Consider the following 23,183-nt stretch of genomic DNA (forward strand, 5'->3'; position numbering starts at 1 on the left):
CTTTACCCAAAACATCCATCCCAAGCATTCGAAGAGGCATACAGACTCTGCATAGCTATTTATTTTAAATGTCTGATTAAAATTTCATGAAAACAGGAAGTCAGGGAAAAAGAATAGATTGCAAGAACGACGAAATCCAGGGCTTTGTCATTTTTAGCTCAACAACACACAACAATGAAGAAAAAAACCCAACACCCAGCACGTTCAATTGTAAGTACGGGATATTTTCACAATCGTGTGGAGGCCTCTAACAGCATATTTTGTCATTGGCAGGGGAGTTCATGACCTAAGAATGAAACTGATTTTTTTTTTTCCTTAACTTATTACACAATTTTGATTCTGTTTACAGATTGTCACCTTAAGGTAACCTAAAGCTGTTGTGCTCAAACCCCACAAACATTAAGTTTTCGTTGAGTTTTTTTTATGCTCTATTGTTTTTTTTCTATCTCAACGGCCATAAATATTGCAATACCACATCCTTAACAATGCTGCAGCTCTTCTGTCCCAGTATCTTTCTGGTTTTTCCATTCTCAAGTGTATCTAATCATCTGAATAAATATTAGGGAGAAGGGGGCCAGGCAAAAGGCTGATTTTTCTGAATATGCGTCATATGCAAAGATCTTCTTCATGGGTTGTCTGTTTTCTGGAGAACATTTTTCTTGTATGTAGTTTCTGTCCTTCTTTTACGAGGAGATCTCTGCTGAAAACCTGTGGATCAGAGGCAGTGTTTAGGCAGGCTGCATTATGAAAGGATTTAGAGTCCACTGAAGTCTTCATGATTTTTAGGCTCTGGGTAGCAGGACCTCCATCAACAGGCTGCAAATGCCCCTCAGCTGGTTTCCCTTACCAAGTCATGGGGCACTTACAAAACAGCCACGTCTCAGTTCGTACTCCTGTACCGATCCCCTCAAAAATAGGTGGATGTTAAACTTCCATGCGAGCCTCTCGCTGCAAAGACAGCGTCTGTGGGGATCTGAGCCGGGGCGCCCATTGGCTCTGGGCACAGTGTAATTATGATAGCTTAACGACAAAGGGAGTTTTCACTTGCCAGTGCCAAATTAATCCTGTCAGTGTATACGTCACTGCAAGTGCATTGCTCGGTGTGCCTCACCATGTGCATAATACCATGTCTCCTTGCTTCTGCTGCACATCATGTGGTCCTCTTGGTGCAGATGCTGTTCAGCCACTTAAGGATCTGTAACACTACCAGAGGAAAGAAGGAAAAAAAAACCCACCCCACCAAACAGTACAATATATCGGACAAAAAAACTGAGCCCAAAACCTTGGACGTCTTCCTTTGTACATCACTGTTGTTGCTGACAGTCACTTTAGATGTTGTGGGTTCCTCTGTTATTTCAGGTGTAAAGTTCACATGGAAATTTGATTATTGCTAGACTGTTAATTGTCTGGCTAGGTCTGTATGTGAGTAGAGGTAGCGGGGAGTACAGAAACAACCTTTTCCCTTGTTAGACCGGTCCCTGGCCAGCTGGACATTTTGGAATCCTGAAGTGAAGGGTTTTTAAATCCTAGTTTCACAGCTTTGGCATTTTACAGGACTGCAAGTTCCCCTGTGCTAATTCACCACATTGAAAAGGGGGAGAAAATCGGCTGCTGTGTAATATCGCTTGTGCTTTAAGAAAGCACCAGCAATAATCACTGGGAGAGTTTTGCAAAGCAAAATACCGTGTGGCTCGGTCCACGCCTGCACACTCCAGTCGTCCTCACTCTGTGCCAACATGTCACAGGTGCACACCACAAGGGACAATGCAGCAAATGTAATTGGGAGGCAGGTGGCAATAGCTTGGACTCCGTAACACGTTCATCCCAAGGTGCACTTGTGCATCTGTTAGAAAGTGAAGTCTTTTTTTTTTTTTTTTGTTAAATTGAGTTGGTTTAAGAGAGATTTGAGCCACAGGAAAACATTTCCTATCGCCTAAATACAACAGGGAGAAAGTTACCAGAGGTCCTGACTATATCGAGTGAGGTGGGGTGATGGCTGCTGAGCACAGGGGGAAAATTGAGAAGTTGGAGGTTTACATGGAAGTGGGTCGAGTGTTTTTAAGAAACTTGGTAGGGCTTTTTCCTCCTTTGCTATCACCATAATATCAGCACAGGCTTTTTTTTCCTTTTAGATACCAGCCTTTTGTAATTGCATTAGCAAGGCATGCTCTGGCCAGGCTGCTCCCTTGCATGTACTCACCCTTCTTCCCAAGAGCCAGAGCCTGTCATGATGGGAACCTTTGTGCTTCTGCTCCAAGCCCTAACAAACAGTGTTCATTCCCTCGCTAGCACAAGGGAAGGATCCCAAATGCTTGTACTCTTATAGGAAGTCTAAAGGGAAGCCTTCCAGAGTCAAACTGCAGTGATCTTCGGGATGGAGTGTAACAGCTATAGTGCAGAGGACAGAACCCTTCTATAGGAGAGGGCCACTGGTGCCAATTCTGGGGAAAACTGTGGGGAATGGGATTCAAGCGAGCGCGCACACAATGTTGCTGACGGGGGAAAATGAACAGCACAGTACTGCAAAAATGCACGTAGGTTTTAGCTGCCTTTGGTGGACAAAATCCTGCTTTTATATGAAGGATATGTAAACAAGACAAACAACATAGCAAATATATCACACGGTTTGAGTCTCGAATGCTTCGTAATCCCTAGGCGAGGGATTTCCCTGGCTGGGTCAGTCCCTGGCTCCGCTACTCAATTCCCCCTTTGAATCCGGAGCCGGGTCCTGCTGCTGTCTGGAGCCCTTTGGAGCAGTTTGCAAGTGAAGGTGCTGGCAGGATCCCTTTGCTCCTCTCCCAAGGTCTCCTCTAACCTCTCCCAGTGGTTTGCAGACTTTGTCCTGCCTCCCACATTTCAGAGTAACTCCTCTGCTGGTAGCATGGCCAGGTTAACTGAAAAGTGTGAGGCGTTGATAACCCTCAGCAAATGTTTTCTGGCTCACAGAAGAGTGCTGCATTGAAAACAATTTGCAGAAGACAGAAGCAGAGATCCGGTTTCATTTTTGGTGCAGCTACTATGGTTTCTAGCTGTAAACCCTTATCACTGGAGTCCTTGTATAGCTGCTCATCAGCAGAGATCCTGCAGGCAAGCGCGGTATTATTGCTTCATCCCGCGTGGCTTTTTTTATCTGTGCTGTTCTGACTTCTAAACCTTCTGGAGACACTGCAGTTGGGTACTTGGAGTGACTTGGCTTCTTTTCTAACCCAAGATTTTAGACTGGGCTTTGAAAATATAAAATAAAATAAATATTTTTTAAAAAAATAAATAAAATTAAATTTTAAAGTTAAATTTTATTTTATTTTAAGTAAAGTAAAATGTAAAATAATTTTTAAAGTATCAGTAGTTAGGAGAAAAGAAATAAAGTTCCTAATAAATTCTGCCTTTATTCCTTGGAATGATCTAGGACAGCTGATGGAGATTGACACTCTAAGTTACATGAATGTTTTAAACGTGTAAAGAATCCTTTATAAATTCAGCTCTGTTTGCTATGATACACTTTCCAAATTAGGATACTGTGGAGCAGATTGTGAAACGATGATTTACATGACGTGAGGATTTTGCTCCCTGTGATTAAACACAATGGCACTTCCTTTGGCTCCCTTTAAAATGTATTTTTTAAAATGTATTTAAATGTATGTATAAATGTATTTAAAATACAGGTTATTTCAACAAGAGCAAAAATCTCAAGCAAAGAGTGCATTATTGAGTGCTGTGAAAAGTACAGCTAAACATCTTTAGAATTGCAGCATTCTAAAGATGGAAATAAATGTTAAAATTACAGCTAAGAAAAATATGCAATATACCATTTTTTTTTTCTGGCAGGAAAGCGAAAACACTGAGTTTTGTTGGCTCATTCTTCCTTTTGCAAAGGATTTAGTGTAGAGCTTTTACCGAGCTACATGATATACTGCAGTGCAATGCACAGAAATTCAGGATTAGATATGAGTTGTAACATCGAGTAAATTTTATGTTGAGAAATTTAGAGCGCGCCGACCGGCTATCTGCATGGACAAAAGACTAACATGAATAGGTTAGAGAATTATTAGCCTCTAATAATAGATGATATACTATATATCAAGTAATGACTACTTAGCATCCTGCATTTATCTGTTACTCGATGTCCTTTCTAATTACCTACCCTGCCACCACGGAGGCCGGCAGCTGGTGCAAGAAGCACTGCAAAGCTCATCCCTTCTTCCCTCGTAAAATGGAAATACACTCCCAATCTGTGCCCTCGGAGTTGTTAGACGTGGGCTTCCCAGGAAAAAAAAATTAAAAGCATGCAAAGCACGTCTTTTTTTGGACAGTAGTTTTTAAGGGAGGTTTGCCTTACTGGATTTTTCGATGCGCTTTGAGCCAGCGGAGAGCAAACCTCCACCGATTGACCCCGGCTGTGGCTCTTCCCTTCAGATTTTAATTCCTGCTGCTGCTTGTCTAGGTGAGGAGCAGATAAAAATAGATTGTTAGATGAGGCTGTTGCTTTTAATTATATTCATAATGAGCATTCACCATCCTTAATTCAATAGTGTAGTATAATAGGGGGGAGGGCAGGGTTTTTTAACCTCGTTTCCTAAGGAAATGAGGCATGTAGCATCCCACCACCCACCCACCTGGACCCAGTCCTCTCCTAACAATGTGTGAATACCTTGCAAACCGGTTTGGGAGAGGAAGGACATCTTAAACGTTGCAAAGTCCTCACGAAAATCAAAGTGAGTACAAGAAAAACCTCTGGGCTGCAGTCTGTATGGGGGTCCAGGTAAATTAATTTTTTAAGCGTGCTGGTGGCAGCCCGTGGGCAGCAACATCCTCTGCCTGCTTGGGGAAGAGTAGGACCGGAGGAGTCAGGCAACTGCTTGCTGCTGGAGCTGGGCTTTGGGATGGGCAGCAAAGTGAACAGCCAGAGGAAATCACTGCTCCTGCTCCTGGTTTGTTTTCTGGTAAGAACATAAATTCTGTGAACCTCATTTTGAGCTAATCCTCCCCTGTGTAGTGTCAGTGCAGACAGCCTTCTCGTTTTGGTGCAATCAGGGCGGAAGGGGAGCGGGATGAAGCTCAGCTGTAAGTTCGCTGCTGTGCTTTTGGACCTGCTGCGTTGTAGGAGACCTTTCCCCTGCTGTGCCCCAAAAAGAGCAGTTCTCCTCCTGTCTCCTCTCCCTCCATCCGCTCCCACATCCACTGCTCTCAGAGCTGGCAGTGCATTAATAAAAAATGTAAGTTTTATGGGACAAAGTAAATAAGGCGATTCATATATCATTCCTAAGACACACAGAAAGGAGGCAGAGAAAAATAACCACCCGATATTTTATATGGGGATATTTCCATGAGTCAGCTCATTTTCAGGTTTCTGGGCTTCCAGCTGCAAGCTCTGCTGTGTTGGCTTATCTTCTACTTGAGGCCTGGCATGTGCCAGAAGTAGCTTATAATTGGCTGTGTTTCCCCTTTGTAAATGGTAATAATAGAGCCTTTATCAGCAGAGAATGGCAAAAAATTTGGATGTCTTTAATTTCATCACAACTTGTAATTTTTTATTTTTTCTTTCCCTGGGCCTAATACTATGTGGACGGATCTCGGACCCCTTGTTCTGTTTGCAGACCTGACAGCAGAGGGGATGGGTTTTGTAGGTGGGATATTGAATCGCCCTTCAAACGTTCCCTGATCAGCAGCCGCAGAGCTGAATGTGTCCTTTAACTCTCGTAGCGTGGGTTTCATTAACCCAGGGGCTAGTGGGAAGTTGTGGTCATCACAGCTCAGCCTGGCTGAGAGAGGCTGATGCATTTCTTGTGGCAGGCCCAGTGTTTATTGCGGGGCAAAAACACAAGGTATTTTCAATGTGTTTTAATTCATTTGAGGTTTTCAATGAACTCACCTCAGCCTTCTACCCTTCTCCTGAGATTGCTTCCTGTGGATTTCAAAATGACTAAATTTAACTGGGAAAAAACCCCAACTCATTCACTATGATTTCTAAAGGCAGCTATGCAAACTTTATAGAAAATGAATTTTAAATTTGCACGTGGTAGGAGAGCGTGGTTTATCACAGACGTAGGAAGGATGTTGTGAGATTTATTTGGCCAGTTACAGCTTGAATTTTGAATAAATTCTGTTAACCGTTAAAAAACAAGTATGGAAATACATCACTTGGTGTGTTCACATCACAAATATATCTGAGGGAAGCCACAATCTGCTCATAGATGTCCCATGAATAGAAAAGATTTTGCATGTGATTAATGTATTCTTTTTGGGGAATTAATTGTCCACCGGCACTGACAAGCTTGGGGGATGGAGGAGTGGAATGGGAGCGATTTGCAGTTCTTAGTGGGAATTAGAGGCATGACTATATTATAACAATCATAATTAAGCTTTGTACTTGAACAGTGCCCTTCCTTGGGGGATCTCAAGGCACTCTGTCAAATTTATGGGGGAATCCCAGGGAAATGGCTGATTTCCCTGCAGATCTGCAAAGGCTCAGTGGTGGAGCTGCAAGCAGGGCCAGGTCTCCATGCACCAGGACACTGACTGGAGCTGGCAGCTGGAGATGCCTTACTCCTCCATCACACCCGGGCAGGATGTGAGCACTCCAGCAGGCCGGTGCCACTCAGTGCAGCCCTGCAGGGGCTTGTGAGGGTCTCTCCTTCCATGGGCCTGCCTGCAAGGGCTGTGCAGGGGGATGGGAACATGGGCTGTGGGTGGTGGGGAGTTGCAGGCAAGGACAGGCAGCATGCGAGCAGAAGGGCCTTTCAGCAGCAGCGTGAGCTGAAAATAACTGTTGGAGATGTGTGTAGCCATTGTGTAACCTTCAGGAAGGCCTGACTCCTCTAAGCCTCAGTTTACCCACCTGTACAGTTAATGTGATGGCACTGTAGGAGGATTTGTGGAGATTTATTACATATTTATTTGTTTGTTCTGTCCTAAGGAACTTGGTTTGACAGGGGGGTTGGACTTGATGATCTCTTGAGGTCCCTTCCAACCACTACATTCTGTGATTCTGTGATTTATTCTATTTTCATTGCAAAGAGAATGAAAAACTGGGGATTTGATTTTTACATTTATTTATTTATTTATTCCATTTTTGTGGCAAGGAGAATGAAAAATTGGGGAATCTTATCTAGGGAAGTGGTGCATTCACCATCCTTTGAAATCTTTCATCAATTCTGAAGTCCTTACCAGAAAAATATGTTCTAGTTTACATTAAAATGTAGGGTTTGTGCAAGAAATGCACAGAGAAACTGTTTGTTTCTTATGAAGGAAGAACAGGGGAAGATGATCACAGGGATCTGTTCTGTTTAAAACCCCCAGCATTAAAAACCTGTGCAATTAAATATTCCTAACATGCTTTGAGGTCTTCAGAGGCAAGGTCTCTTTGGCCTCAATAGGATGAATTAGCCTCCTCGTCTAAGCTGATGTGAACTTTGCACGTTAAGATGAGGAACATGTTACATTATGGGGTGGTTTGTTCCTTTGGCTGGTTTCACCAACGTGTGCAGCCTGGTGAAAAACTGAACTAATTCACGTGACACCTCAGAGCAGAGCCAACAGTAAGTTCTTCATCTAAATGCCTGCGGAGGATGACCAAGTGTTTAAAAGACAACTGGACGTATATTATTGAGCACGTTTAGTAAGCAGTAAAACCTTAAACATTGATTTGGTATTTTACTGGAACCAATAGAGAGATTTAAAAATAGCAGTGACATGCTGAAAAGCACAGCTCTGGTGAAAATCCCTGGGTTTGTGCTGAATAAATCCTCCCCCCTCCCATCCCTGGAGCAAGCCGAGTGAGGAGGGAACAGAGTTATCGGTCCAAGCTGCATGTTTGGCTCAACAGTAGGCACAAGGATGGCTTTGGGTGCATGTGAAGGAGCCTGTCAAGAAGCAATGGGCAGTGCTCCTCTGGATGGTAGCATGGGATGCTTTAGAGGGAGATGAGTTGTTGCTGCTGTGCAGAGAAATCCCTCCCGTCTGCTCCCGGAGTGGGGTCCCAGCAGCAGTGTGGCGAGGGGCACTGCTCTCTGCATACACTGCAGGCACCTCCACAAGCCTCAGGGCAGAGGACCCGAGGGTATCCCACCAGAACTGGGACAGTTGGCAACCCTTGTTCTTGTGCAGACTGTGTGAAATGCACACCATTCCCTAGAGCTTACAGGCACAGTTACAAACGAAGCAAAGATGGCAGGAATGACATTCCCTTGCTAATTATAGTGTCGTCCCATCTGTATTTGGTGTTATGTCACCAACTCCAGCCTGCTTTTCTCTAGCAGGGAAATACTGCTGCAGATCGAAGCGCAGCACAAAAGGCTCCAGACCTCTAGTAATGTTATATTTACTTGTTTAACGGGGGTGAAACAGCCACCACTCTATTTTTAAGGGCTATCGGTTGGAAATCTGAGACCATATTGGCTGAGGTGCTTTCTGAGTAACTCAGCAGTCCATATTTAAAAACCACTTGGGTGCAGACAAACATGACAGCGTACAGCGGCTGCACATCTCATTGAACCCCACTGGCTCCATTGGTGAGCTGTGCGTGGCGGATAGGCTGTGAGCCTGGGTCTGTCCCTCCAACATGGAGAAGGGCGAGAGGGAAGGCAGCCAGCTGTCTCACCATCAATGCTTCTCTTGCCCGCAGATTTTCTGGAGCAGTCAATAGTCTGGGAAGAGTTTGGGCTGTAGAACATGGGCATCACCTTCCAACAATTCCCCTGAAAGGCAGCAGGGTAGAAACTACCCCATGGAGTGTTCCCATTCAGTCCTCTTGAGGTTCTCATGAGTCCTCCTCGGAGCCCAGATGCAATCCTGGAGTCCCTGTCACTGTTTCTGCTGGCTGTGCTTCCTGGCCCTTCCTTAGGAAATCAAGATGTGTGGTTGTGGTTTAAGATCTTAAATTTGCTTACGTGAGGTGTTGTGTGTCCCTCCAGAGGAGCCCATGGGGTGCTTTGTTCTTGCACATCGTACTTGTGAGCTGCGTTGGTGAGCCTCAGTCCTGAGATTTTTAATTAGGGTAGATGTGGGAGCCTCCAAATCTCATGTGATTAGAGAGTTCTCATAACTTTTACATTTATTATAAAGTCCAATTAGCATATTTTTTACTTTAATGCCCATGTTTCCCTGTTCAGTGTTGGAAATCCAAAACCAAGAGGACTTTGCTGAAGCTTGAAAGCCATGAATTGAAAATAGACCAGAAGAAGAAGAAAAAAACCCAGCATTCCTAGTTCAATCCAGTGTTTTGACTAAAAACAATAAACAAAAGATAGGCAAAACAAGGAAACACGATCAATAACAACAATGAAACTGAAATCTGAAAACCACCTTACTGGCTGTAACAGAGGTAAAAGGAATTTAAACAAACAAACAAATAAATAAAATAGTTATCTAAGGTTTTAAGCTATCCCAAGTGTAGGCATATCTGAGGAGGCACAGAAGCATGATACAAGGATGCACCTCTCAGGACTTGCACCTTGACCTGTCCCCTAGGCTGAAACTCCTTCTGTGCTTGGTGAGGTGTTGGTGCATCACAGGGGAGATTGGTGGAGCTTGTGTGACAGGAGGGGAAGCAGTCATTGAACCATTTTATCGGTGAGGTGCTGAAACATGAAGGCCGTGGTGTCTCTTGAAGTCAAGGAGAATTTGTACCAGCAGAAATAGGCTTTGGTTTCTTGTCATGCAGGAAGCCGTTGGTGGAGAAGGAATTTAACAAGTTCACAACTTAACAAGTCCCAGCCTAGTGTCTGGACTACAAGAATAGATTCTTTTCTCAAATACCCCCAAACGCTCAATGCTTTTGTCAAATTTCTGTCTCTCTGTACCCGGTGTCAGTCTCAGCTTAACAATGAAGGTAGTCCCAGAAACCTTCTCACAAATAAGCAAACTATGTTCCCTGTTACGAAAGCAACCTCCTACTGTCTTGTATCTTAATTCTGTGCTTGTGGGGCACTGTAGAGGTTAAATCTTCCCAGCCTGGTGGGGTAATTTTCATTGCTTTCATATTTTTGGGAACTTTCTCCAAGTTTCTGAAAGGCTTAGTGCAAGCTATGAAGGCTCCACCTCTTTCTTGGCCCTGTAACCTGTGAGCAGTTCAGCTGAGGCTAGGGGATTTGTGTATAATGATTTGGAAAAGTTGTGAGTATAAATAGAAAGGAATTTGAGATGTTTTTCCCCTCTGTAATTCAACACTCTATAGCTTCCCCTTCCACTCTGCACATAAGGTGCTGTACCAAAACCATGGAAAGAATTTGTGGAGCTTCGGATCAAGGAAGTTCATAAGCTAGCAAGCTTTTCTCTGGCTTGCTCTTTTTAAAAAATCTGATAGTATCCTCTCCTCTAGGAGGAGGATGGAGGACAGAGGACCTTACAGATTTTCACCAGATCCTTTTGCTAGGGGCAGGGGCGGTCAGGACAGCCCTCTGACCTACTCTTATGTACAGGGCAGAAAGAGCAGGGCCCTGGAATAAATGTTCAACCTGGGCTTTTTCCTTTCCTCTTTCTACTTTCTCTTCCCAGCAGCAGTTACTACAGGGAGAACATGTTCAACCTGCTCCAAACCCCAACCTCACCCTTCCTTTACATTCCCTGTCTTGTGGACGTATAGAAACATGGTGGTAGATTGCAGCATGTCTCAGCCCAAGCTCCATGATGACGTGCCCATCAGCCTGGGCTCATGGCCCCAGACGGGCATTCCAAGCTCAGAGGTTGCCACTACATTTGCCAGCAGCTTGGAGCTGGGGAGCCCTTGGCACAGACAGCTCAGCAGCAACAGTCTTTCTGCAAAGTGCCCATCAGGTTCCTTCCATCTCCATTGTCACCTTTGTCATCTTTAAACTTCTCCTGTGCTTTAAACCCTGCACACAAATACAACATTAGCCTCAAAGACCTTCACTTATTCTAGGAGATATGTCAGCTCTTAGCACTGTCAGTGCAAACTCTCTGTAGCCTCTGGGATTTCAGCACAGGGATGGATGGGCTCAGCTCTGCGCTTCATCCCCAAAGCCCGATTTAAACCCCCTTGTGCAACTCTGCAGTTACACTGACTCGGGCACAGACAAAGGGTGATCACAGCGTATATTCGTGTACATTCATTGCCAGGCGTTTGATAATGTGGTTTCATTTTTGAGTCTTCTGCACTGAGAGATTTGGGCATGCAGATTTATAAATCAGGCCCTGGCAATATTGTTTAAAGAACCCTCAATGCTTTCCGTAAAAACCTGAGTAAGTATTTGTTATATTTAGAGGCAATTCTGCTTATTGTCTCTTCGTACCAGTAAGCTTTTCACTGACCTAGATTTTGCTATGCCATTTTCCATTTGCTGTCCCACGTTACATTTGCATGGAAGCAAAGTCTTTTGTCTTTTTAGTGTTCTCTTGCACTTGCTGTTCTGTCCACCAGCCAAAATCGCACTCACTGGCCTGCGATGGTGTGATCAGCCACGCTGGAAATGGCTGTATCTTTGGGGATCCTGGCTTCAAACTAGAAATAAAAAGCTATTGTAGATGAATCCTTAGGCTGAGCAGACTTGGAGGACCAGCCAGCCGCAGAAGAGCATGCAAAAAGAAAAGGTTTATGTCTTTTCCAGCAGTAGGACTTCACAGAAAGAAATGTGGGACGGAGTCAGAAACTGGCTTCCTTTCAGCTGAAGGGAGTAGCCTGAATGTATATTACAACTATCGCTGAAGACTCAAAAGTACTTTTAATTCTGCTCTCAGTTTTAACGTGTCATTAAAGAGATACCTGTATTGACAGGAAGAGTTGTAATGCTTTTGGGGAGTTGTTATTATCGTATTACACGATGATGGTGTTTATTGCAGCAGCGCCTTAGGGCCAAATTTATAAACATTGTGGATGGATTACACGGGTATTACGCTGCACATAAACATTTTGCTGTGTGTTCGGATTGAAACCCTGTGAACTGGACAATGTAGGCAAATTACCATTATCAGGGAAAACCTGTTTTTTAAGTCCACTTTCCCTGCAGACGTGGCTTGGCCAAAGGACACTTGCTGTAGCGTAGACACATCTCCTCCATCTCTGCCATGTTCAGAAATGTTTTTACTAGCACATGTTAACTGAAACCTCTTCCTTTTTGGAGGAAAAAAAAAAAAAAGCATGTGTGTTTAAAAATGCATTTGATCTGACTAGCTGGCGTATTTTTATACACGACCGTGTTATGTTTAACAGCGTGTTAGCATATGTCAATTAACTTGTTTCTGCAGAGTGCTGACAGAAGTGCCCCTGCCACCACTGGCCCTGAGGGGCCCCAGAGCTCGGCCGAGTCAGCAGAAGGGAGCATGTGCCCATACCTCCAGCCCACTGAAATTCGGCACTGAATTGCCGTGGGTAGTACTGGGATGCTGGATTTTGTGCTGAAGCAGTGGGTGTGAAGCCATACCTCCTTCTGCTGGCTGTGGTCTGGGGGTCACAACCCACTGTGGGGATAGAGGTCTCCAGGCCTTATCTGCCAGCACCCCAGGTGGTATCTCCTCTGAGAGGCATCCACCTCTCCTGCTCCAGCCCATGCCAGCCAGTGCAGAGGGAACATTTTAATCTGTTGTAGGAAACAGCAGTGAGTTGTTTGCCGGGGAGGCTGCACAAGCTGCTGGATAAAGCCCTGAAAGTGTGTGAACTACCCAATCTTTTCCTGGCAGGACCATCTTCAGCATCCTGGTCATGATATGAGTGATGACAAATAAGTGGAGTAGGAAGTGCGTGGCTTGGGTCTCAGCAGCGGTGTGCTGCAAGGATGCATGTGAGGATGTGAGTGCCCTTCAATGTGTGGCAGGAGTAGGAAGGGTAAGTGCATGGACATGCAAAAGGCAGAGGAAGTGGCTCAGGTGGGAGGGAGGTAGAGAGGTTTTTGCTGGTACTGTGCTGCTCTATATTATTGGTGAACACCGACGAGGAAGTACTGAAGGGATGGAAATCTGGGTATCATTTGGGATGTCATGCCTGTGGGGAGACCCAAAAGTCTCCTGGGCATTTACCGGGGAATTCCTGCTGCAGTAGTTCATGTAGCTGCCCCCAGACCAGTCCTGGCAGGGCTGGTGTCTTTTGTCCTGTTGCTTCCTGGGGGAGTCTGCCCACGTGCCCTGCCACTACAGGCTCTGTGGAGTTCCTATACCCCAGCCAGACCTTGTATATGGGAGCACCCCCCTGGCAGACCAATACACCTTTGCTCCTGTTCCTCACCTGGGGAATTTGGGCAATATTCCTTTTTTGGTTCATGATTAGTAAATGCATGAATGATTCCCATGTGGTCTGGTACAGTGTTAACAGGATCAGTAGAAATACCTAGCATAGACAGCATCCAAAAATAGGTCCCTTGTCCTGCCAATGTCTTGCAGATGTCCTTAACTTTCCTGCCCTGGGAAGGAACTCCTGGCACCCCGCAGGGCAGGGGAGTTTTTCCATTCACTTCAGCGGGTGCGGGATTTCATTCTGCTTTATAGACTGACAGGTTTTAAAGGGACTGTCTGCTGGGCACAGTCGAGCGCTTTGCAGGGTTGGAGTGCTTTATATTTTTAGCATGACACAAAGATCATGAGGGAAAAACCTATGTTTTTTCCCTGCTTGGACAGCATGGTCAGACGTGCCGCTCTGCCTGTAGCTGCTCAGGGTCAAGTTATTACTGGCCCTTGACCATTTCTTTTGGGTGCTGCACCTTCCTGCCGTGCAGCTTGGCTGCTGTAATTGGTGGTGTGAAGCTGACCCACGCTGGCCGAAACACGTTTTTTGGAAGTGGGGGTTTTATAAATAGACTGTGTGGACAAAGGGTGACTGCTCTGGGGTGGTTATGGGGCCGGGGAGAGGAGCTCGGGGCAAGGGAGGGAGCCCAACAGCTCCTGGGGAACCGGCACAGCCCTCTTTGCAAAACAGCAACTGTGGTGCCGGCAGAGCCTGCGGCGAGCCCGCTGCAAAGGGATGGATGGATGGAGAGGCCATGACCTGGGGTGTGGGCGCTCGGCTGTTTTCTCCCTGCGAGACTGGCTCCCAGACCTTTGCTCATGCAAACCCTGACTGATCCCATCTGAATGAGGAGCTGGAAACCTCCTGGTTTGGGCTGGGGCTGAATTTTACCCACTGGGCTTGGAGAATAGATTTTGCTACTGAATGTAATTAAGAGCATCAGAACCTGGCGCTGTGGGATCTAGCCCATCCCTGGCAGCCGGGGTGATTGGCATTGGATCCTTTGATTTCTCCAGAGGCGTAATAATATTTTAAACCTATTATTAATTACAAGTGTATTAATCTCTGAATAGTATTAACATTATTTCAAAATATTATAATTTTATCCTATCTGACCCACTGGGGGGAAAAAATAGTTTTGGATGAACTGAACAACTTTATAGACAGTGCGCTTTATAACCAGATGGATTTTCCCTAGTTAGTTCCATTTCTGTCTAATATTGGCGGAAGATTAAAGATACTGAATCAATGGCTGTAAAAGCTCACATTAAAAATTTGCAGTAAATGAGAAGAGGAAAATTTCATTAGAGGAATAAATTGTAGCGACTGGAAGTCCTGCAACTTATTTTTAGTATTCTACTGACAGTCACCTTTTGAAAGGGTGGGGTTTTTTTCCCCCAAAAAATGTGTTCTTTCTCAGATTAAAAAAAAAAAGGGAAAAAAATGACCTCTAATATTTTGAAATATAGAACTAATTACTGTAGGGAGTGATCCTGATCCCACCGAAGTCAACTGCAGCATTCTTTATGACATTGTAGCATAGTGCCTCTATTAAGAAATAATAAGGGAATGAGATACTTTAAAGAGAGGGGTTTAAAATGAACTGGCTCTGTTGGCCTCTTTTGTAAAAATACCTTAGAGCCACTTTTATCAAGTCAAAAGGTTCATTGAAAAGAGAGAAATTAAAAGATGTCGCTTGTGGAGCCTGGCAAAACATGAAGTTTGCAATAAATATCTCTCCAATCCAATTATAACATTCAAATCAAGGAGGAAAAAAAAAAAGATTATGAAATATAATGAAAGCTTTCTTTCTACTGAAAAAGTCTACTTGGAGGTGTCCAGACCTAAGGGAATTTCCAAGTCAGCATTATAGCGGGGAAAGAATGTAATGTAAATGAGAGTGAAATAATCAAATTTTTCTGGTGGAAATAAGTGCAGTTGTTTGATGTAATTTTGACACACAGCATAATTTCAGCATCAACACTGGAGTTTAAAGGATCAGTGTGTCTTCGTGAGATTTCTATACAGAAAAGCCGTTCAACAGGAAAATCTAAATCAGACTTGGGTATGCACGTCGGGGCCTCCTGTGATAGAAAGCCGTGTATTATATTAGCTGCAAATAGAAAAATAGAGATGACCCTTTTTCAGCAATTTCTAGGCACCCTTTCCACTTGAAAATCCGACATGATTGTGGCATATAAATCACAAGAAATGCGATGTGTGAATGTTTTCATGCTCACAGAAATCAAACTTTGCTTTATGCCTCTAACACCCGCTCAGCCATTTAAAGATGCACGTTGTTCTCAACCGTGAGTTACACCGGGCTCATGTCATGTTTATTGCAGATGTAATTTTTTTTATATCATGGGGATGTATTCCAAACAATTAAAACAATTAAAGCAGGGCATGTCTTCAGCATTTTACTCAATCGTGTAGCCTGTATGGAATATATTTGCAATTTTACGTTCATTTCCAAATAGAGACAGATTCACACACCCTCACAGCCAAACTCAGCACAGGGAACCAACAATTAAATGAAGCCTGAGATCCAGTCCAAAGGAGGCATATACTCCATTTAATTTTTAAATAACTTAATTAGTAGTTTCAGTTAAAGCAAAGAAGTGAAAATGGGTCAAACTATGTAAACATTGGTTAGAAAAACACACTGTCCAGCCAAAGCATTGTAGAAGTGCTTTTAAGAAGAATGGCCTTTAAATTTAATTTAAACATGGTTTTCTACCTTAGGTAAAAGCCCAGTTCAGACAAGGCCCAAGCCACTTTTTATGCCACAGAGAATTACCTAGGTATGCTGAGAGTTTATTTAGTCTTTCTTTGTTCCAAGGCTGTGCTTCACTCCACAGTCATCGTCTTCTCCTTGCTGTCAGCATGTTGTTCCTTCTCAGATCAGACTTGACCGAGAGCCTTGGTGTGTCTTGAAGCTGAGTTTAATCACCAATGAGACCTGTACAAATGCTGCAAAACGCTGTTCACAAATATTTACTGGAATTTTGAAATGAATTGGGGTAGCCTCTGCTATTGCACTCTTAGTGTTTGCTTTCTGCAAACATTCAGGTTCAAGTTCTTATTGACATGGCTGTGATGGATGGGATCCCTTACATAAGGCTCAAGGCCAGGAGGGTGCCTTTGTGCCAGAGAATCGGGGAGTGGAAGCAATACCACGTGCCTTATCTCACCAGTCATCGCCAACTAGCAGCCCTCAATTAATGGGAAGAAACACTTACTGATTTGTTGCCTGTTCCTGAATTCCCAAGGGGAAAAATGATAGAACTGAGTAAACTTCTCTCTCTGTTGCAGGGAACTTCTGTGTACAGAGGAAGGGACTTTCTTCACTCAAAAAGATAGTTTTTTGTAAAAATTTTTCTTCGGTCCTTAAGTCTCAGTTTAAATGAAACAAGGGTATAATCATTTGAAAGTGGTTGAGAATGTTGTTTTTAAGAAGTCATTTATTATGCAGTGGCATTTACATGACACACATATTGATATATATGTTTTAGTTTGAAATTTCTGGGAGTTCTGTGAAAATTTGCTGATTTACAGTTAACTTTCAGCACCTTAACTTTCAGTTAAAACAACTGAAATGCTTCAATTTGGTTTACTTTTTTTGTTTGGTTGGTTTGGTTTGTTTGCTTTAATCTGATTAAGTTAAGAAGTGAAAGGTATAAAAATAAAGAAAAGTTATAGGTGATAAATACCAAGACTGGTTCAGGTTTGGCATTATGATGCATTGCTCTACGAACCTGACATCCCCTTTAGCAGCACCTCTTCCTGGTGTGATTAACTTTGGGAGTTTGAGCCTAAATTTTGGGCAAGTTTTGTCACATGAGAATGTTCCCCAGGTTCTCCTGTTGCACTTTGTGTGCAGAGCAAGTTGTGCAGCGGGTGTTGGCAACATCTGAAGGTATCACTGCTATGCTAGCTATGCTAGCCATCCCCTTGGGAGTGTGAAGTTTTGGGGAGGAAATACAGAAACTTATCAAAGATCTTCATAAGGAAGAACATTTTTACTGATAATGTTCATAATGCAAAACTACAACAGGAATTAAAAGCCTTTACGGGGGAGACAAACAGAGAAACATTTTGGGTTGGGGAACAGCCCAGATGAACTGTCTTTCTCCAGCTTGTCTGTAAAGTTAAACGTGTCAGAGTGTTCTCTGCTAAGCAAAGGAAAGTTGTAGGAGAGGATTTTATAAATGGCAGTTGGGCAATTAATGTTAACCATCAATATCAGAATGGCTTAGATTGCATGATTAACTAGTAAGAGTTTTGAGCTGGCTGGTAATTTTAGATTAAATAGCCAGGCAGCCAGTGACTTGAATATTGATGAATATCCTGTGTTTTATTAATATGCATTCTCTATAAATTAGAGGCTTAGTACACAAAGAAGAAACCTAATGCTCTTGCTATTTTTCATTGCCACAGGTAGAGCTGAATAATTCATAGCAATTAATTTATTTCACTGATTTAGCCTTTTGGGGCGGGGAGGGGGGGAAATTGAGCACGAGTAGTCTGTAGGTAATTTTTGTCACGTTTATTTATTATAAATAACTCACCAAACACATTTGAAGACTTACTCTTGGTTGCAGAGAATTTCTTGTATTCATACATTGGAGAAATTGGGAGGAACTTGGGCAGACCTGCAAGCAACCCACCAATGATTACAAGAGCCCAAACAAATTTTATATTGAAAAAAAACCCACAGCTGATTGCAAATTCAGCCCAGTAAGGATCAGGCTCCTGTTGATCTGTATTGATGGGTGCAATACCATTGAGGGCTACTGAGGGTGCATATCACTGCTCCTCATTTGACTGCTTGTAATTCTTAAGGACCAAGATTTTCTTAAAACTATTTTTATGTGTACATGATTTGCAATCTGTATTTAGTCCTTAATGCATATAAAATGGAAAGGGGGAAATGCTGTCCCTGGTCAAACCAAGGAGAGTTTTACTATGGAAAACTCTGGAGGATCAGGGATTCTACCTACTGACCGAAACATTCCTGAAAATATTTTTTCTGCAAAAAGAGCAGTATCATGTCCAACACCAATGACATTTTGAATTTGTCCAAAGCTTCAGAGTATCCAAATATAGATTTTAAATTATTATTAATTTTTTAGGTGTGGGGGGAGATGGTGCACCTCAAGCACAAGATAAAAGATTGTGGCACAACGCTTGTTTGCCAGTCCTGCAGCTTGGGATGCCTGCAGCCCAGTTTGTGTCACACAGTCATACAGAGGTAATATCCAGCAACACATGAGGAGGAGGAGGAGGCTGAGTGATTACTGCCTCTCCCTTTTGCTAGTTCTTACAACACACTGCACAGCAGTGAGAGTTACATAGCACACAATAAATCATTGCCTCATTATGCTCCTTCTGTAGGTTTGTTTAGGGCACTGAGTCTAGTACCAGCTCTAGAGGATTATTTGTTCTTCCCCGAAATTCCTCTCAGATACAGATTTCTGTTTTGATTTGCAGAGAAAAAAATCACCGTCTTTTTTTTTTCAAATAATCACTTGGTCTACACGATTTATGTTGCAGAACTGCTTAAGAAACCAATACAAGCAGTGTCCCAGGGCGATTTTAATTCGTAGGTGCATAATTTTTTCAAGAGCAGGCAAGAGGTTAAAGAAAGTTTTCATGTTTTTGTGACTTGTCAACATGAAATACTAGCAAATGAAACACGGGGTCTTCCCTCTCTTCTTCCTTCCTCCCTTCTTGCCTGCCTGCTTTTTCTTTCCTTCTTCCCTTCTTTCCTTCTGGTGCACACAGCAGCTGCTGACCCCTTACCTAACCAGATTATGTTGAATTGTTCTTGTAAAGGAAGCCTAAGTCCCTCATTAAAAATATCATGAAGTCCTAGTTCACTTTTTCTGTATGTCTTTAGCCAGCCCCAGTCTAGCTGGCACAGGAGGGCACCAGCCTGGCTAACAGAATAAGGATTTTTGACACTTGGTTGTGATTTAAGCAGAAAAATCCTCTTAAGAAAAAGCGTTCATTAGGTGGCCTAATTTATTAGCGAGGAGTGGTATTCAAGATTGCTGATTTTGATAAAACAGTGTTTATTTAGCGTTGCACCAAGCAAATGCTGGAATAACCTCGGTTGTACCTGCAATGGATTGGAATGGCTATAGCGGAGGTTTAGAGAGCAGGTGGGTACACTGCAACACGGCTGGGTTTTGCTGCAGTGTGACAATGTGATCTAGGATCTGATCCAGGCTCCTCGGAAATCGATGGAAATTCTACCCTTGACTTTAGTGGGCTTTGGATCCTGCTCCAGTTGTGCCAAAGTGGTAATGAAATGGCTCCAACTTGAGGGGGAAGAATTTTCTGGCTTAACAGAATCCTTTATGTGTTTATATGAGGGGTCCTGACTTCAGCTTTGAATGGTTTTCACACATGCCTTGCTCAGGTCCTCCCTCCTAGTCACGGTTCCTTGAAATGCAACAGTTTTCTGGTCTGTGACCGCTGACAGGCATCCCCGTTGAACCATGAACTTTTAAAGATGATTATGATGTGAAACTCAAAAATCATTGTAACCTTTCTCAAAACGTGGCCTGCACAAAAGCTCCTGCAGCTTTCTGAACCTTTCGACATAACTCAGTGTGTTCAAAGCCATAATGAAACACAAAACTAAGTCAATTTTGTGTAATTTGGAGTTTCATTATACATACGTCTGCAGCATTGTATCTTAGAGTCCTGGGTATAATTCTTCCTTGATCTTAAACTCTTACAAAGGACTTCAGAATAGAAGATGTGCTGAGGTCAGGACCAGAAAAGACTTTTTTCAACACCCGCTGCAATCTGAGTCCCCCATAAACATTTAGGACTCAGCGAGAATCGTACCTAGCTCTTTTTGATGGAAGTATAGTGGTGACCTTGTAGATTGATTGAAGAAGTGACATTGATTGACTTTGAAGGGAGCCACATCCACCCTTCTTCTGCCAAAAAGGCAGTGGCTGCAATGTGAAGCCTCAAGAATGGGGCATTGCTCCTCCAAGTACATGGAAGACATCCAAGGGTAATGGGATAATGCAGATAATGGGATAGGGTTTCTCCCCTCCTCTCCCTCAAATCTTAAATAGCTAGATTTTAGCTATCCAGACTCAGGCCGTAGGAGATTTTTCCCTGGTAGCTATTTAAGAGATGAAATAGCTAAGGAAATGAGCTCTTTTTATAGGTCATGTAGGCTATTTGGTGGTTGAGAATGTCAAAAAGGACTGGTAAGGTTGACTCTGCAGGGAGCTTTAGTGGTGATGGGAGGATGATGTTGTGAGGACCAATGTGACCAGCAGTGGAAGGGACAATGTGGTGGGGGAAAGAGCATTATAACTCTGGCAAATCCACCCCCGATGTCTTTATGCTCTATCGCTTTGGGGTGTCTACTTTGAGAGATGCTAAAATAGACCAATTTTCCAAAGATGCACAATATCTTAGTATGTATGGTCTCTTCAAGGTACCTTGGGTTGGCACAGAACTACCACTTCTGCAAATGTAGGCCACTGAACCTGGTATGAAATATCAGAAACCAGAGAGAAGGGAGTATTTATGTTGGAGAATACGTAGTGGCTTGAAAACTACAAATCAAAATAATTTGTCCTTTTATGTGTAGATCTCCTTCTCCTTTGATACACGGATTGAAGAGCTGTCTGGTTTCCTTGTAGTCTCCATCAGCAAGCAGTGTGCAACTGTACCCTCTAGAATGCTATTTAAGCATTATTTAAAGTGCAGACCTGTTAAGGTCAAGCAAGCTCATCTGTATGCTATAACCAGACCCACCAAACCTTACACCTAAAACCAGCAAGCAAGGAGGTCTCGAGTTCCATGGTTGCTGCCTGACGAGGGTACAGCATGACAGATGGTGAAGCACCAAAAGATTGAAGGACTTTTTCAGGGATAACAATATAATCAGAGCCAGAAAGACACCAAGTCCTCATGCAGGTGCCTGGTGTTTCAAAGCCGGCTTTCTCAGATCTGGCACTGCCAGCCTTTTGCAAGGGATCATGGCAGGAGATGTGAACTGGCAGGAATAGCAAATTCAGATACTGCGTGGTGCATGTCTGAGCTGGTAGAAAGACTGAAGCGTTGCTGCAAGAAGCCCATGTGGAAGGGATCACAGCGACTCGCTGACTTTACTGTGAGCATATTGAAAAGAAACTTTTCAGTGTGGGCCTGGGAAGACAGTGTGATGTGTTTTGCTTGTATTCCAGAGGCGCTTTCCTCTGTCTGAATGCCTCAATCCAGATCCTGTTGGAAGTCAATAGCTGTCTTGCGTTTCAGAAGGATTATGCCCCTAAATAGCTACTTTGGGAAGTGTACTTTGCTTGGTGATAACACAAAGCAGAGGCTAGATGATTAACACCAATTAGGATTATTTACGAGAACCTAGAAAACAATAGGTCCATAAATCATTGTCTTATCAATTGTAGTTCCTCCTGCGTAATTTAGTCATCACCGGGCAAGTTAAGTAGAGATCTGACTGATTTTGGCTGAAGTTTGTACAAATGTTGAAGGCACAACATGACCTAGTAAAACAGAGTTACAAAAAGCTTCTGGTGGTTTTTCAGCATTTTGTTTTAATGTTATAAATCCCCTTTTACTTTTTTTTTTTTCCTGGGCATGTTTAGCGTGTTTAAGGTGATTGACAGCAGCCTTGCTTCTCTTGGGTTATGCTTCAGCTGTGTCCACTCTGGTGTCTCAGTTTGGAGCATGGGGTGGTTTAGCAGTAATGCCCTGGTTGTCTCCACTTGTTGGACACTGGTCCAGCTGCAGGATGGTTTCAGTGCACAGATTCCTTCCAGAGGAGACTCAGAAAGGAGCGCTCTCCAAAAGCAAGCCAGGGCTTGGTGGGACATTCAGCTCTGATCCAAGGGGTCAGCCACACCACCACAAAGTCCTTCAGGGTGTATGTAACCCTGCTTTGCCAGAGGAAGCCTGTCAAAAGTGCCCAGAGCTCCCATGCCAGCCTGGAGAGACACCCTTTTTGCTAGTGACTGGCAGCTCTTGTGACCACTGCTCCTCTTTCTTCCACCAAGACTTCTCCTGGTTCATTATCCTTTCTGTTTATTAACTGCCCCATCTTCTGTAGCTATTCCTCCTAGCTGCTGTCCTTTTTTTCTTCTACTTTTATCACTTTTTGTGATCCCTTTTCCAATTTCCAACCTTAGTCTCCCAGAAGACCTGGAGTGGTGACGCCTGGACGCAGAGGAGATCACACTGCTTATAAATCTGCACCTTGAGGAGGCCAAAAGTTTCTTCAGCAGCAGGAGGTAAGCCAGGACTGCTGGTGGGTGTAAGGAACAGAGAGCAATGCCACATGCATTCGAGAAGATGAAGGCAACGTTCTGATGGATGGAGACTTTGGGGAAGTGTCATGGTCCTGTACAGAAAGCTTGAAAAGATCTTCAGGTGGGAACACACCACCCAGCCAGCTGCTTGTTTGGTTTAGTCCATGGACCGCTGGGGTCTGCACATCAGAGACTGGAAACTCTTGACTTACCATAAATTTCCTCTTTGTGGACTTCTGATGTGATAGGAGTGGCACAAAAAAATTAAATATATCTGCTTTGCCATGACTTTTTCAGCCTGCTAACTTTCCCAGGACTACTTTCTGCTCAAATTACTGGAACTTAATTACATGAGGTTTAATTTCAGTTGCTTGGCCAGCTTTAAAATCCTATATTCAAATTCAAACCACAAGGGCAGAATTTTGGGAGCCTCTTTGTCCTCTCACTTTGTGTTAGTTTAACTGAGGAAATGCCTGTGAATCTCTGCTTTGACACCTATTCCAAGTCAGTCTCCCTTCTGGAGGGACTTCCCAGACTTTCAGCAGTGTAAGGGGAAGCCCAAACTACCCCTTATGTTAGACTTTATGTTTTTGAAACTGTGCAAACAATAGATATTTGTCTCCTGTTTATGCTTTTTCTTGTAAATAAAATGTATTGAGACCAGAGGCAGTTACAGTGACTTTACACCAGAAAAGGATTTGCACTGACATTTT

The 23,183-nt window shown here is 43.5% G+C and overlaps 1 protein-coding gene across 2 annotated transcripts in view; it reads left to right on the forward strand.

Annotated features, from left to right (window-relative positions):
- Nucleotides 1-22,461, forward strand: part of MAF (MAF bZIP transcription factor) — a 62,959-nt gene extending 40,498 nt beyond the window's left edge. For both annotated transcript variants that reach the window (XM_084269892.1, XM_084269893.1), the window contains exon 4: nt 22,351-22,461. The gene's annotated coding sequence lies outside the window, so the exon portion shown is untranslated. The remainder of the gene's footprint in view (nt 1-22,350) is intronic.
- The last annotated feature ends 722 nt before the right edge of the window (nt 22,462-23,183 follow it).

This window comes from Gallinula chloropus, assembly GCF_964237585.1.
Source record: "Gallinula chloropus genome assembly, chromosome: 13".
In the NCBI taxonomy this organism is placed as follows: Eukaryota; Metazoa; Chordata; class Aves; order Gruiformes; family Rallidae; genus Gallinula; species Gallinula chloropus.